Consider the following 15,564-nt stretch of genomic DNA (forward strand, 5'->3'; position numbering starts at 1 on the left):
GTTCTGCTCTCAGTGCAGAAAGCTAAGGACCTGCCAACTCCCTGTGTTGCTTCTTGCAGGTAATAGGTGCTTCCTGAGCACCCACTGTGCACCAGATCCCATGCGAGGCCGTTTGCATGTCGGAGTTCATTTTCCCTCATGCTCACCTCTACAACGTAGCGAGTGTGAGCCCATTCATTCAGACAAGGATGCTGAGTCTTGGAAAGACTAAGTGACTGATCCAAGTGTACACGCTGGTCAGTGGTGGGGGCCTTTTCAAATCCAGGCCGCTGAATCTCACCCCTGGGGTGAGGGTCTTTCTGCACCTCTGAGACCTTGTGCCCAGGAATCCACACTGAAGTCCATAAGAGGTGGTGGCACCAAGCCAGGGCTGGATGGGTCACTTAGCAGGCCACATATATGCTTTGGCACCAGTAAAGCAGGGCACGCCCCAAATGTGAAGTTTTGGAGAAATTATCCATTTTTAAAAATCATTGCAGACTCAATGGGAAACCCCAGAATACTGTAGGACTTCCTGACTCTTATTCTGTGGTTTAGGACTAGCTTTATTTTGATTTGCACATGGTAAGTGGGGGATACTTGATCCTTTTCCAGGCTTAAGACCCCAAAATAAAGGTCTTCATCTGGCCCTGCCCAGCCCTGCAGGGAGAAGCTGCTTCCCGTGGCCTCTTTGACCCTTTTTTAACTCAGCAAAGATGGATTGTGAACTTATCTGCCAGGACCTGTGTAAGAGGTAGGGACACAGAAGTTTCAGCTTCCCTGCCTGCTCTTGGAGATGACCACATCTATGGACATGCTTTGTAAACTGTCAAATGCCATAATGTGATGAACTTCTGCTGGATGCTACTGTCATGAAGCTTGATGCTACTCTCCTTGCCAGGACAGCTGGGAGTCAAGGGATGGCAGTCCAGCTGAGCAGTCTCCTTCATTTTCTTTTTCTTTCTTTCTTTCTTTCTTTCTTTCTTTCTTTCTTTCTTTCTTTCTTTCTTTCTTTCTTTCTTTCTTTCTTTCTTTCTTTCTTTCTTTCTTTCTTTCTTTCTTTCTTCTTTTCTTTCTTTCTTTTTCTTCCTTCCTTCCTTCCTTCCTTTCCTTCCTTCCTTTCTTTCCTTCCTTCCTTCTTCCCTTCCCTTCCTTCCTTCCTTCCCTTCCTTCCTTCCTTCCTTCCTTCCCCCTTCCTTCCTTCCTTCCTTCCCTCCCTCCCTCCCTCCCTCCCTCCCTCCCTCCCTCCCTCCCTTCCTTCCTTCCTTCCTTCCTTCCTTCCTTCCTTCCTTCCTTCCTTCCTTCCTTCTTCCCTTCCCTTCCCTTCCCTTTCTTTCTTTCTCTTTCTCTTCCTTCTTTCCGTCTTTCTTTCTCTTTTTTGAGACAGGGTCTTGCTCTGTCATTCAGGCCGGAGAGCAGTGGTCACGGCTCACTGCAGCCTTGATCTCGCTGGGCTCAAGCAATCTTCCCATCTCGGTTTCTCAAGTAGCTAAGACTATAGGTGCACACCACCATGCCCACCTAAATTTTTTGTATTTTGTAGGGATGGGGTTACACCATGTTGCTAAGGCTGGTCTTGAAATCCTGACCTCAGGGGATCCACCCGACCTCGGCCTCTCAAAGCGCTGGGACTACAGGCATGAGCCGCTGTGCCCAGCCTTTTCTGTGTGTGTGTCTTAAAGAACTATCCAGGCTGGGCGCAGTGGCTCACACCTGTAATCCTAGCACTTTGGGAGGCCAAGATGGGTGGATCACCTGAGGTCAGGAGTTTGAGACCAGCCTGGCCAACATGGTGAAAACCCATCTCTACTAAAAATACAAAAAATTAGCCAGGCATGGCGGTGCGTACCTGTAATCCCAGCTACCTGGGAGGCTGAGTCAGGAGAGTTGCTGGAACCTGGGAAGCAGAGGCCGCAGTGAGTAGAGATTGCACCACTGCACTCCAGGCTGGGCAACAGAGCAAGACTCTGTCTCAAAAAAAAAAAAAAAAAAAAAAAAAGCTACCCAAATTATATATGTTTCAGGCCCCTAAAACCTGAATGCATCCAAGATCATGTTGGAAAGGCTGGCCTGTCTTTCTGGAAGGTTTCTACCATGGTTTCCCATCATCCTTATCTTTCCTGTTTCCATCACTCACGGCGTGGCTGTTCTGTCATTCCTAGCTCCCCAAAGGGGCATCTGCGGGTGTAGGGGCTGCTGCTCCTGCTCTTGGTGGGGCTTGTGACCCTAGACAGGTTTTGAGCTCCCTGAGGGTGGGTTCTTCCAAACACTCTCTGGAAGGTTCTGCACATAGCATGCCTCAGTGAGCTCTCTTGCCCACACCCCCAACCCTCGGGAGGTAGGCTGGGTACAGGGGTGATCTGGCTGCCCATGGGGGCCTGAACCAAGGCTTCTTTAGGACAGAGACACTCCTCCCGCTTCCAGGTGTCTCTGTGGTGGTGGAAGCCACAGTAATAAGCAAAACCTTTCATATTCCAGGGGCCAGGATGAAAAGGAAACCTCTAAACCATTTGGATTTGTCAAGTGCAGCTTAAATGCACTGGGGGAAGGAAGCTGTACTCAGCTAAGAGCTTCTGCATGAGTTATGAGTCTCTTCCAATTTCCAGCCTGACCTCCTGGAATAGGCCTTGCCAGGTCTCCCTGAGGCCCAAGGCCCCAGTCTCCTGCCTGACCCTGCCAGGTTCAGGGTTCTGGTCAGGTTCAAGTGCTGGGTGGGCCCAGGGCAACATCGTGGCCTCCAGCAGCTGCCAGCAGCTCCAGCTGTAGTCTATCCTTGGGAGTGTGGAGCCTGAGCAGACCGGCTCATTATGGTCTGGTGGGCATCCCTCAGCCAGGGGCTGGCCCAGGAACTTCCCAGAAACACTGGAGTAGATGGGGCTGTTAAAAGGCACGTCCCTAAGCTTTCAGCCCAATTACATGGGGCGGAAACACGCTGAGGCTGTCTGCAAACTTCTTCAAGATCCACCCCTGTACTTGCTTGCTTCCTTCCTTCCTGAATAATTGAATAATTCCCTTAAAATTCTGTAGGACCTCCTTCCCTTCCCCTAACACTTTGTGAAAGCAGCAGGGGGGGTTAGTGTGGAGCAGAAAGGTGGCCAAGTGAGGGCAGCAGCCCATGGATTCAGGAGGCTGGCTACATGCAGGGGCATTGGGCAATACATAAATATAATGGGGAGAGTGGGAGCCAGGTTTCTTGTTGTCGGAGAAGGAAGTTGAAAATATGGAAAGGGGAGAAGTTTGAGTGAATCCTATGATGATGGCCTGGAAATAGAGGTATTGATGTGAACTTATAATTTTTAATATATAGATCTGGAAATAAATATAAATATATGTGTATACACACACATTCCTTGGCTCTGGCCACTGAGAGGGTCTGGGAGCAACAAGTCCCCAAAAGAAATGAGCAAATCTACAGCCCAGATCTGCCTCTAAATCATTCGCCACTGAAAGGAATCAGGGCTCCTTGGAGAAATGACTGATTCCAGGGCTGGGGCAGGGGAAATAGAACACTTGAAACATCTTGTTGTTTCAGACAGAAAGTGCTCAAAGAATGATGGGGACATGTCGAAAGCACATAAGATAATATCCAGAATATATAAAGAACTCCTATGTCCAACAACAGAAGAAACAGCCCAATAAAAAGGACTTCAGTAGACATTTCTCCAAAGAAGATATACAAATGACTGATAAGAACATGAAAAATGATCAACATCGCTAATCACTAGAGAAATGTAAAGCAAACCCATAATGAGATGCCACCTCACACCCATTAGGATGGCTACTATCAAAGAAAGAAAATAAGCATGGGTGATGATGTGAGAAATTGGAAGCCTTGGGCACTGGGTTGGTAGGAATATAAAATAGTGCAGTTGCTATGGAAAATCGTATGGCAGATCCTCAAAAAATTAAAAGTAGAATTACCATATGATCCAGCAAGTCCACTTCTGGGCATACATCCAAAAGCATTGAAAGCAGGGACTTGAAGAAATATCTGTACACTCATGTTTATAGCAGCATTATAGAGCCAAAATGTGGAAGCAACCCAAGCGTCCCATCAACAGATGAATGGATAAACAAAATGTGGTATATCCATGCAGTGGAATACTATTCAGTCTTCAACAGGAAGGAAGTTCTGAAAATAAAAAAAAGTAGAATGGTGGTTGCCAGGGGCTGGGGGGAGGAGTCATTGTTTAATGGGTACAGAGTTTCAAGTTTGTCAGATGAAGAGCCCTGGAGATGAATGGTGGTGGTGGTTGCACAACAATGAGAATGTCCTTAATGCCATTGAATGGTACACTAAAGCGGTTAAGATGGTACATTTTATGTGTATTTTACCACAATTTAAAAAATAAAAATGTAAAATTAAAGAAAAAAGGACATGAGAGCCAACTTGAAGAGGCTCTCAATGGCCACATCAGGGACAAGTTGAGCATCAAAATAAATAATGATTTGTGAGTCAATATTAATACAAGTAAATAAATGAATAAAAATAGTGAGAAGAGAAACTCTTACTTAGAGTAGAATGCAAATTTTAAAATGTAGAAGGGATAATGGAATTAGGAAATCACATTTTGCAAGCACTGTAGAAATATTTGATTCAGTCAAGAATCATTAATGGCTACTAAAACTATTGGGTAAAATTTTGATGAGAAACAGGATATTTACATAATTTTAAACTTACTCTATATAAAATATTAATTAATTAATTACAAGTTAATTAGTAAGTACAATATACTCATTAATTTAACACTGGTGAAACCTGATAGACACCATCTTAACCAAAGAATAAAAGTTAGTATCTCCAGTAATGGGGCAAATTGACCACAAATAACCTGACAGGACGCAATGCAAAGAACACCACATCACGTTTGTACATTCCTGCCCAAAACACATTAACATCAGAGCTACTCAAATTGTGAGCCATTCTACAAAATGACCAGCCTGTAACTTTTCTAGGTGTCAAGGTCATAAAAGTAAAGATGAAGGAACTGTCTAGGACCAAAGGAGAGTAAAGATATTTGACAATTAAATCAACATGGATCATGGATAAGACGCTTTTGATATAACAGATATTATTGGGATAATAATGAAATTGGGATGGAGTCTAAAGATTAGACGGGAGTAAGAGAGCATCCTACCTTCACTGGCTGCAATGAGGTTTGGGAGAGTGTATCTGCTTAAACTTCTCAAATGGTTCAGAAAAGAATAATTCCTGTCTCTTTCTCTTTCTCTCTGTCCTTCTATCAATGCCTCTACCCTATGACCCACTCCTGGGGACAGAGCCAATAGAAAGAAGTGCTTATGTTCACCAAAAGTCATGTAGAAGAATATTTATAGCAGCTGTGTCACAGCCCTCAATTAGAAACTACCTGCATCAGTCAGCCTGGGCCGCCTTAACAGAATGCCACAGGCTGGGTGGCCTAAACAACAGACATCTATTTCTCATAGTTCCAGAGGCTGGAAGTCCAAGATCAAGGTGCTGACCGGGTTCTGGCTTGGCTTCTGGTGAGGTCTCTCTCTCTGGCTTGCAGATAGCTGCTTTCTCACTGTGTCCTCAAACGGTCCTCTTGGTGTCTCTTTCTCTTCTTATAAGGACATCAGTTCTATCAGATCAGGGTCCCACCCTTATGACCTCATTTAACCTTCACTACCTCCTTTTTTTTTTTTTTTTTTTTAATGGAGTCTTGCTCTGTCACCAGGCTGGAGTGCAGTGGTGCAATCTAGACTCACACAACCTCCACCTCCCGGGTTCAAGCGATTCTCCTGCCTCAGTGGGACCACAGGCATGTACCACCATGCCCAGCTAATTTTTGTATTTTTAGTAGAGATGGGGTTTCACCATATTGGCCAGGATGGTCTTGATCTCTTGACCTGGCGATCCACCCGCCTCAGCCTCCCAAAGTGCTGTGATTACAAGCGTGAGCCACCGTACCTGGCCTTTTTTCCAACTGTCTACATAATTGCAAAATTTAATTACTTCTTTAATGGTCCTGTCTCTAAATACAGACATATTAGGGGTTAGGATTTTATTCCATAAAATTTGGGGGGACACAATTTAGTCCGTAACACTACTCAAATGCCCATCACCAGTAGAATGCATAAACAGTGGTGTATCTATACAACGGAAGACTCCACAGCAAAGAGCATGAATGAATTATTATTATTATTAATTTTTTTTTTTTTGAGACAGAGTCTCACTCTGTCACCCAGGCTGGAGTGCAGTGGCGCAATCTCCGCTCACTGCAAGCTCTGCCTCCTGGGTTTACGCCATTCTCCTGCCTCAGCCTCCCGAGTAGCTGGGACTACAGGCGCCCGCCGCCACACCCAGCTAATTTTTTTGTATTTTTAGTAGAGACGGGGTTTCACTGCGTCAGCCAGGATGGTCTCGATCTCCTGACCTTGTGATCCACCCACCTCAGCCTCCCAAAGTGCTGGGATTACAGGCGTGAGACACTGCGCCCGGCCATGAATGAATTATTAATACATGCAATAATGTGGGTGAATTTCACTGACTTAATATTAAGCAAAAGAATCCAAGCACAAAAGACCACATACTATATAATTTCGTTTCTATGAAGGTCAAGAACAGGCAAAACTAACCTGTACCAAAGTTGATTTAATGATGGGTGGGTACTGCCAGAAAGGCACATAAAGAAGATCTCTGGGGTACTGAAATGGATAGTGGTTACACGAGTGTTTACATATATAAAAATCATTCAAGCTATACATGTAAGATGTGGATGGTTTACTCTATAAAACTTACACGTCCTGTTTCAAAAAGTGAAGTGTAGAGTGAAGTGTTGAAGGGAATGGCATAAACTGAAATAAGGTTAATGTGTATGCCATGGAGAAGGATGCGCTGTGGGAAGAGGCTAGGGAGGGAGGCAGGCCCTGATATTAGAGCTTTGTGGAGTTTGGATTTTGGGTGAAAATGGGAAGCCGTGGAAGCTATAGAAGGGGTCTAAGAGGGAAGCAACATAATCCCATTGCATTTTACAAAGGCCTCTCTGGCTGTGGAGGGTGCAGCAGCTTAGAGGGGCCGGAGTTGGGGCAGGCAGAGCAGTCATGAGGCTGCTGTGGTCCCAGCTAGGGGTGACAGTGGCTTGGCTCTGCATGTGCTGTGGGGTTGCAGAGCAGCAGGCAGCTTTGCAGAATCATCAGGTTGATGACAAATCGTAGGTGGGACAAGGGGTAGACAAGGAGTCCCAGAAATGTCCAGGTTGTTTCCTTGGGTGACTGGGCAGATTGTTATGTATTTCCTGAGACGGGGAATATTGGAGGGGAGGAGGTTTTGGGGACAGTGGAGGAGGATGTGGCTTCAGTCATGGTTGGGTTGAGTTTGAGATACCCATGGAACCTCCAGGAGGCAGTAGGAAATAAATCAGGAGAACCCAAAGACAACTGGCTTGAATGCCTGTCCTAGGGCAGGACAGGTACACAGATGAGGGGAGTGGCCGGAGGTTACAACAGACAACGGTGGAGACTGTGGAAAAGGGGTAGTGTATGTGTTTTGTGAAGCAGGCAGCCGCCAGCTAAAGGTGATTTAGGATAAATGCTCAGTAGTACTGGCCTTCCAGGTGTTCGAGATAGGGTGGAAGTCTGGATTTCAATGTGGAATCTGCTGGGTTTTTTTTTTTTTTTAAGTATCTTATTTTAAAATATTTATTTATTTATTTATTTATTTATTTGAGGCTGGATTATGCGACTGGCTAATTTTTGTATTTTTGATAGAGATAGGGTTTCGCCATGTTGCCCAGGTTGGTCTCAAGATCCTGGGCTCAAGCAATCCTCCCACCTGCTGCCTCCCAAAGTGCTTGGATTACAGGCGTCAGCCACCACGCCTCACCTGAAATCTGCTGATGTAAAAAAAAATTTTTTTCAATGGAAGGATACATGCAGAAAAGCATAAATGTTAAGCATACAGCTTGAAAGGTGATCACAAAGTGAATTCACTCATGCTGATTTTCAAAACACTCTAAACATTGTAGACCAAACGGAACATACCTGCATGAATGTGGGGCCACCATTTGGGAAACCTGAGACAGAGGTTTGAGAAGCAATGCGGCTGGCCTTGGGGTCAGGGTTGTGGGTGAGACAGAAGGAGCACGTGGATAGTGAGGGGAAAGAGTGGCGGTGGAGCTGTGAGCAAGGCCAGATCTGATTCAAAGGTGTGGGGAGGACAGGAGCCTGCAAAGGTCCCATGAGACCCTCCAAGGGCCCTTGGTCTCTAGTGGGCTGATGCTGCAAGTTGCAGATGTGGGGTTGGGCCACCCAGGGAGGCATCAAGGAGGAGGTGGTCTCAGACACTGAGGGGAAAAACCTAAAGTTCCCTTAGGACCCCCTAGACACTGGGGCAAGGTATAAATACTGCTCGAGGGGAATTGGATTAGAGAAATTGATGGTGCTCTGATTTTATTTTCTCTTGATGAAAAATGTATGACTTTTACACTGTGGCAGAACAAGAAGCAGCACACGGCTGGCCATGGTGGATGGCCAGCACAGTCATTGCTGGCATTGATGGCATGCATAGTCAAAGTTGTGAACTTATGCCATTTCTCACACTTAAGATAGTTATTTGAGCCGGGTGCAGTGACTACCACCTGTAAGTCTCGGCTACTCGGGAAACTGAGGTGGGAAGATAGCTTGAGTCCAGGAGTTCAAGGCCGCAATGAGCCATGATCGAGCTACTGCACTTCAGCTTGGGCAACAGAGCAAGACCTTGCGTCTAAAAAAGAAACAAAGATATTTTTCTCCTTTAGGATGCGATGAGGTCACACACCCTCCACTGTACTACCCCTCCATGGGTGTCTCACTTGTGGCTCCAAGACCCAGCCCCTCCCCAAAAGACAAACAAACCAACCAGCTCACCATGGCCATCCCCTCAGGAGTCCCCAGGGAGATGTCTGAGTGGTGAGGAGGGCACTGAACTCAACCCCAAGGCTTTGTGAGGAGGGAGGGGAGGGCTAAGCTGAGCCTTAAACAGAGCTTCCCAGGGGAAGAAGGGGAGCAGGGTGCGGGCATTCTGGGAAAAGGCGACAGCAAGAGCATAGGCTGGAAGTGAGACACAGGCCTGGTTGTGTGGGACACCACGGGCAGCTGAGCTAAGGATGTGTGACACTAAATAAGGTGACGAAGGCCAGGTGCCAGGCAGGGGCACTGCTGCAGGACCAGCAGGGTGGAGGCTGCTGCGATAGGCCAGGCAACATAGGCCCAGAGCCGATCACCTGTCCCCCTCGCCTACCCGCAGCATGGCAGCCTCACCATCCCACACATGCCAGTCCCTTGTCCAGACCCCTGCTCAAGCCACTCTTGGCACCTGGAGTTCCCTTCCCCTCCACCAATGCTCACCTTGGTCCTAGAAGACCTAGGTTCCTTGAGGCCCTGGCCAGGGCCACTTGCCTGTCTGAATCCCTACGGGAATCCACGGGCATTCCTATCACTTAGCCCACTTCCACCCCTGCAGAGACCATCAGGGGTTACCCCAAGCATCTTTCAGCTCTTTCACATTGCAGAGGTCCTAATCCTCTACAATGTCTGCTTGTCTTTGTAGCCACTGGGGATCTCATGGTCTACATGGGTTTCATCCGCATCTGTGTTCCCAGTGTCCAGCACAGAGCAAGTCCCATAGCAGGTATTTACTGAATGCTTGTTGAATGAATGGTGAACAAATCGACCCTTTGCATGACATGGCATCCAGTGTCTGTGACCTGGAGATAGTGATGAGAATATTGCTTCACAAAAGGCAGTTCAAGGGATTCTATGGGAGCCTTTTATTTAAAAGCATAAATGCTGCAGAATGGATGCCATGCTTCTGCTTATTAGGGGGAGGAAAACAGAGGATTCCAGAAAATTGTGTCTTATTTGAGCACAATTTCACTCTTTTTGTTGACATCTCCTGGTGTACTTTGAAAAGACTGCAATTCTGCAGCTTTAGCCAGGAACATCTGGTCAGGGAGATCACCAGAGCAGCTCTGTGGGTGACGGCATTTGAAGGCCCAGGTCTCAGAGCTGTCTGTCATGGGACAAACGGGTACTGGGCCTAGATGACCCTTCCCCTCCCACCCAGCTTTCTAGAGACACTTTGCATACACTCTGCTTGGGGCAGCAGAAAAGGCTCAGGTCTTGCAAACAGACTCACTTACTATGTGGATAATTTAGTCTGCTCAAGCCTCAGTTTCTTCTTCTGTAAAATGGGGAGAATGCCTTCCTAATAGGGTTGCTACAACAGTAAATGAAATATTGAATGTTGGATACTTAATATAATGCCTGTCATTAGCAGATGTTAAAAAAGAATTCCCTTCCCACCTATCCCAATGTTCACTCTCATCAATGCTAGCCTGGCCCCTGCCTCTGGAAACAAACCTCTCTAAGGGTCTTGGACTGAGCAGCTGATCCCATCAAGGATGGAGCTGGCACCCAGAGTTTTCACTTTGTGAGGGTCTCTTGGAGCAGGAAAAGTCTTTGGTTCAATAAGGAAGGGAGTTCAAATAGTGGAAGCCGGTGGGGGAAGCTCTGTGAGCTGGGGACCTTCCGAAGGTGAGCATCTGTGATCAGCTGTGATTCTATCACGCCTGAACCAACCCCTTTCATAAACACCAGTGGTCATTATGCACTGGATAAAATCCTTGCCTTTCAGTCATTTTCAAGCCTTGGTGCTCTAGCCCACCTGCCTTCATTCATTCACTCCACGAACGTGCCCCAGGTCCCCATCTCCACATCTGTACCCGGGCTGGTCCCTGGACCTGTGACACCTTCCCTCACTCTTACCTACATTACTCACCAGCCCTTCATGTTAGAAACCATCTGTGCCCCTCCAGAACTTGGTCCACAGTTGTTTATGCTTGTGCCTTAGCTTCCCCATGGGCTCTGGGCATCTGTAGAAAGGGTCCACAACTGAGTCATCCTGAGGACACTCAGGCAGAGCCTTGCCTCTCGCTTTGCACAGCACCATGGCTCAGCGTCTTCTTGTAATGAATAAGGGACTGAGCTTCTCTACACTCCAGTCATTCCCAGCTCAGAACAGTCCAAGTGCACTGAAGGATGGAAAGTTGGGAGCACACTTCTCCCACAGGCTCTCCAAAGGGATTTGAGAGTTCCTTTGGGGATGCCGTACTTTCTTCATTGCCACACAGGCATGGGGCAGCTGTTTGCATGTCTATTTGGCATCCTAAGTACACAAAGATGGTTTGTCTATTTCCCATCTGCTAACCTGCTTGGATGACCTCCTCCTCAGCACAGCACACAAGAGCACTAAAGTGCCCCAGGGATGCTGCAGGCAATGTCTATACCCCATTTCCTTCTAGAAACCAGCCCAGGTCATGCAGCAATAGAGCAAGCCAAATGCAAATGCCACCTCCTGGGTCCATCCATTGTCCTTTCTGGCCTAGATCCTGCCTCAGTGATATAGAAAAAAAGATGAAGGTGATCTGGAAGAGGAAGCCTTGAGATGCTGTCAAAGGAAAAAGATCCAGGGTAGAAGTAGGGGAGAAGACTGGCATGTGGGCAACAAACCCCGTCTTCTAAAAAGAGCTGTGCCCTTGAAGAAGGGAGAGAGGCCTGGAAGAAAGTCCTGGAGCTCCACCAACTCCAACACCAGTGTGCTCCTACTGCAAATGCAGGCCAAGGGTTATTATTCCCACTTACAGATGAGAAAACTTAGATCATGCTACGGTCTGAATGCTGGTGTCCCTCCAATATTCACATGTTGGAACTTGATCCCCAATGTGATAGTATTAAGAGGTGGGGCCTTTTGGAAGTAATCAAGTCCTGAAGGCTCTGCCCTTATGAACGGGATTATGCCCTTATAAAAGAGGCTCAAGTGAGCTCCCTGACCTCTTCTGCCACATGAGAACACAGCAACAAGACGCCATCTATGGAGCAGAGGGCAAACCCTTACCGGACACCACATCTGCTGGGGCCTTGATCTTGGACTTCCCAGCTTTCAGAACTGCAAGCAAAAAAATTCTGTTGTTTATAAATTACCCAATCTAAATTATTTTGTTGTCCTGGCAGGAAAGGGATGACAGGTCAGTGCCACATAACTCACCCAATCAGAGTGGGCAGGGTGAGGTCTTCTGATTCCAAGGCCAGAGCCAAGGGGACTAGTTTGTGGGTGATCCTGGGAAAAAGTGCTATTTGCTCATCCAGGAAATACAGATTAAAACCTCAGTACAACACACACCCTCAGCGTGGCTATAATGAGTAAGAGAGATTTTTAAAATTTGGTGTAGGTGAGGATGTGCAGCAACTGTAACTGCTTTACATGGCTGGTAAGTATTCAAACTGGTATATCAACACTTTGCGAAAGCATCTAATGACGCCTACCAAAGCTAACCATATGCAGACCCTATAACCCAGCAATTACATTCCTAGGCATTCTGGGTACTAGGATTTTCATAGCATTAACTATAAAGCCAGAAGGCTGGAAATACCCAAATACCCATCAAAAACATAGGGTTATTTTTGTTTTGTTTTATTTTGTTTTGTTTTTTTGTTTGTTTTGTTTTGTTTTGTTTGAGACAGAGTCTCGTTCTGTCGCCAGGCTGGAGTGCGGTGGTGCCATCTCGGCTCACTGCAACCTCCGACTCCCTGGTTCAAGTGATTCTCCTGCCTCAGCCTCCCAAGTAGCTGGGACTACAGGCACGCACCACCACGCCCAGTTAATTTTTGTATTTTTAGTAGAAACAGGGTTTCACCATGTCGGCCAGGATGGTCTTGATCTCCTGACCTGGTGATCTACCTGCCTCGGCCTCCCAAAGTGCTGGGATTACAGGTGTGAGCCACTGACCCTGGCCAGAAAAACATAGTTAACAAAAATATTGTGGTATAAGGCCAGGCAGGGTGGCTCATGCCTATAATCCCAGCACTTTGGGAGGCCGAGGCAGGTGGATCATGAGGTCAAGAGATAGAGACCATCCTGGCTGACATGGTGAAACCTCATCTCTACTAAAATTACAAAATAACTGGGCGTGGTAGTGTGTGCCTGTAGTCCCAGCTACTCGGGAGGCTGAGGCAGAAGAATCACTTGAACCCGGGAGACGGAGGTTGCAGCGAGTCGAGATCGTGCCACTGCACTCCAGCCTGGAGGACAAAATGAGACTGTCTCAAAAAAATAAATATATATATAGTGGTATAATTATAGAATATGAATGAGCAAGCTACAATTACACATAGCCATGGTTAAATGTCACAAACATAATGCTGAGCAAAATGAGTCAGACACCAAAGAGCAAATATTATATGAACCCATTTATACAGCTTTCAAACCAGACATTAATCAATGGTGTTACAAGTCAGGATAGCAGGGTCCCTTAGTGTGGGTAGTGACTGCAAGGGACAAGAAAGGACTTTGGTGGTCCTGGTTGCATGAGGGTGCTACAGTTACATGGTGGTGGTTAACATTCTTCACGAAGTGAAAAATCATCAAGCCATATACTTATGACTTGTGCATTGTGATTTCGATATGTAAGCTATTCTTCAATAAAAATGTAAGCTTACAAAAATTAAGGACAATCTCTACTAACTGAGATAGAGTGATTCCAGGATATATTGGTAAGTTTAAAAAATTAAAGTGCAAAACTATAACTCTAGAATGTTACTTTGTGTGTAAGAAATAAGAAATTATTACCCTTTATATATTATGGAAGGGGGAATATATAAATTTATATATGTAAATATATATTATAGAATATTGTTTTTGCAAAAAGAAACACCGGAAGGATAAACTAATCAGATCAGTCACCTACAAAGGTAGGGTGGGAATGGAGTGGAAGCGATATGAGCAGAGAGCTATTTTTTCTGAGTATAAATGTTTTGTATAGTATTGACTTTCAGAACCACATCAGTGCTTTACCCATTCAAACAAGAACAATAATAAAGGATGGGAGAAGTCTCTAAAATGTAATACAATCAGAAACAAACAAACCTAATACATTTCAAATGAATAAAAACCACACTAAAAGGAGGGAAAAGCTTGACCCAAGGGCATTTTGAATACAGTATTTTACTATATACGCCCAGACAAAAGATAAAAAAGATCTGCAAAAATGTCAAACTCTAGTTAGCAGGTTTGTTTTTTGCAGCGATATGGTTTAGCTATTCTGAAACTTTTAGGCTTTGGTACATGAGTAAATATAATGACAATCATGGGGTCCAAGTTTCTCACTGTTGGAGAAGTGAGTTACAGGTATTGGAAGGGAGAAGACAAGAATGTACCCTTAGGGCCGGGCGCGGTGGCTCAAGCCTGTAATCCCAGCACTTTGGGAGGCCAAGACGGGCGGATCACTAGGTCAGGAGATAGAGACCATCCTGGCTAACACGATGAAACCCCGTCTTCACTAAAAATACAAGAAAATTAGCCGGGCGAGGTGGCGGGCGCCTGTAGTCCCAGCTACTCGGGAGGCTGAGGCAGGAGAATGGCGTGAACCCGGGGGGGCGGAGCTTGCAGTGAGCCGAGATCGCGCCACTGCACTCTCAAAAAAAAAAAAAAAAAAAAAAAAAAAAAAGAATGTACCCTTAGGTATTAAATTGAAATTGCAGGTAACCGTACAAGCGCATGGCTTTATATAGAGATGCTAATATAGACATGGTCATGGATATTCTACCTCCCAGATCATTCTCTGCTAAAATAAACCAGGGATCCTTGGAGAAATAGCTGATTTCCAGGACAAGTACGTGATGAACCTGAAATGCTCAAAGAATGACGGTGAAATGTCAAAAAGACACAGGGGCCAGCTTGAAGGAGCTCCCACTGGCCAAACCTGGAAAAATTTGAGCACCAAAATGAATAATGATAAGAATGAATTACAACCCATTGAATAAAATAAGAATCCCTGAGTCCATACAAATATAATATAATAAGTATAAATAAATACATGAGGAAAAGAAAAAGCTCTTCTGTATAGTAAAATTCAAACTAATAAAGAGGAAATTCTGAGTTTAGAAAATTACATTTGACCAGCATCATAGTAATAATTGATTCAGGCAAGAATCATCAGTAGATCCTGAAATTAGTGGGTGAAAACTCTGACAAAGAACTGGATATGTATATAGTCTAAAGGTAACTCTCCACAAAGTACTTTTTGTTTTCTTTGAGAGAGAGAGACAAGGTGTCACTCCTGTTGGCCAGGCTAGCATGCAATGTGGCACAATCACGGCTCATTATAGCCTCAAACTCATGGTGGGCTCCAATGATCCTCCCACCTCAGCCTCCAGAGTAGCTGGGACTACAAGCGCATGCTACCACGCCTGGCTAATATATACATACACATATATATCATATATATGTATATATGAGACATACACACATATATGATATATACATCATATATATCTCATATATGTATCTCACATATATGTATATATGAGACTGGGTCTCACTATGTTGCCCAGGCTGCCCACAAAATATTTATTAAATAGAAATGGAAAAATAGTAACTTTACAGTGGTAGACCACACCTTAACTCGTGATCCAAATTAGTATAACTAGTAATAGGACAAATAGACTTCATGTACCTCCTGAGATGATGCACCAAGGACACAACTTTACTTCTGTGATAATCCTGCAAAAATCAATAATCTGCATTTA

The sequence above is a fragment of the Macaca thibetana genome, chromosome 7 (genome assembly GCF_024542745.1).
Source record: "Macaca thibetana thibetana isolate TM-01 chromosome 7, ASM2454274v1, whole genome shotgun sequence".
In the NCBI taxonomy this organism is placed as follows: domain Eukaryota; kingdom Metazoa; phylum Chordata; class Mammalia; order Primates; family Cercopithecidae; genus Macaca; species Macaca thibetana.